This window comes from Chinchilla lanigera, unplaced genomic scaffold (genome assembly GCF_000276665.1).
Source record: "Chinchilla lanigera isolate Chin_1 unplaced genomic scaffold, ChiLan1.0 scaffold00015, whole genome shotgun sequence".
NCBI classification, from domain to species: domain Eukaryota; kingdom Metazoa; phylum Chordata; class Mammalia; order Rodentia; family Chinchillidae; genus Chinchilla; species Chinchilla lanigera.
In genome coordinates this window covers 501062-502953 of record NW_004955416.1, presented here as the reverse complement: position 1 = coordinate 502953, position 1892 = coordinate 501062, and positions in this window count along the sequence as shown.

Below are 1892 nucleotides of genomic sequence, written 5' to 3'. Positions count from 1 at the left end.
CAAATCATCAAGAAGATTATACTTATGACCAAGTAGGATTCATCCCAGGGATGCAGGGGTGGGTCAACATATGAAAATCAATAAATGTTATTACATTTACCATATTAACAGAACCAAAGACAAAAGTTACATGATCATCTCAATAGATACAGAAAAGACATTTGACAAAGTCCAGCAACCATTCATAATAAAAACCCTACAGAAAATTGAAATAGATGGTCTTTACCTCAATCTTATAAAAGCTATCTATGACAAACCAATGGCTATCATATTAAATGGTCAAAAACTGAAAGTTTTCACTCTAAAATCAAGAACAAGACAAGGATGTCCATTATCACCACTCCTATTCAACATAGCTCTGGAAACATTAGTCAGAGCAAATAGGCAAGAAAAAGAAAATAAAAGGAATAGGAAAGGAAGAGTTTAAATTATCATTATTTGTACATGACATAATCCTCTACATAGAAGACCCCAAAAACTCCACCAAAAAATTCATAGATTCAACATTCAAATTCAGTAGTGTAGCAGGATATAAAATCAACACTCAAAAATCAATAGCATTCCTGTACACAACAAGCTCACAGAGAAAATTAGGGAAAGCACACTCTTCACAATAGTATCCAAAAAAAGAAATACTTAGGAATCAATCTAACAAAGGATGTAAAAGATCTCCAGAGTGAAAATTACAGTACCCTAAAAAAGGACTTCAAAGAGGATATCAGAAAATGGAAAGACATCCCTTGCTTTTGGATAGGAAGAAGCAACATAGTAAAAATGGCCATACTCCCAAAACTACTATACAGATTTAATGCAATCCCAATGAAAATACCATTAGCATACCTCACAGAACTAGAGAAAACATTCCTAAAATTCATTTGGAACCAGAAGAGACCTAGAAAAGCAAAAACAATTCTGGGCAACAAAGGCAGGTCAGGCAGCATCGCAATCACAGACCTGAAATTATACTACAAAGCTATTGTGATAAAATCAGCATAATATTGGCAAAAAAAAAAACAGGCCTGAGGATCAGTGGAACAGAATAGAAGATGCAGACACAACCTCAAACACACTCAGCCACCTTATCTTTGACAAAGGAGCCAAACATGTTCACTGAAATAAAGATAACTCTTTATTAAATGGTGCTGGAAAAACACTTTCCACAAGCTGCAGACTAAAACTAGACCCATGTCTATCACCATGCACTAAACTAAAGTCAAAATGGATCAAAGGTCTAAATATTAAAAGGGAAACACTAAATTTACTAGAAGAAAAAATAGAAATAGAAATCTCACAGCTATAGGCGTAGGCAAAGATTTCATGAACAAAACTCACACAGCAAGGGAAATATAAAGAATCAACAATCTCACCTTTTTAAAAAGCTCTTGCATGACAAAAGAAATCACCAACAGAGTGAAAAGACAACCCACAGAGTGGGAAAAAATTATCCGTCAGACAAAGGACATATATCTAGAACATATAAAGAATTGAAAAAATCGGACCCCCCCAATCAAAAAATGAGCATCTGAGATGAATACACATTTCTTGGATGAAGAAATACAAATGGCAAATAAATACATGAAAAATGTTAAACATCATTGGTCATCTGAGAAATGCCAATTACAATGACATTGACATTCCATCTCACCCCAGAAAGAATATCTATCATCAAGAAATCAACCAACAACAAATTCTGGAGGGGCTCTGGGGAAAAAGAAACGCTTCTCCACTGTTGGTGGAAGTATAGACTGGTACAACCACTGTGGAAATCAGTGTGGCAATTCCTCAAACAACTAGGATTGGAGGTCTCATTTGACCCAGCTATTCCCCTTCTGGGTATTTTCTCAGAAGAATTAAAACATCATACCACAGTGATATACGTGCACCCATGTTCA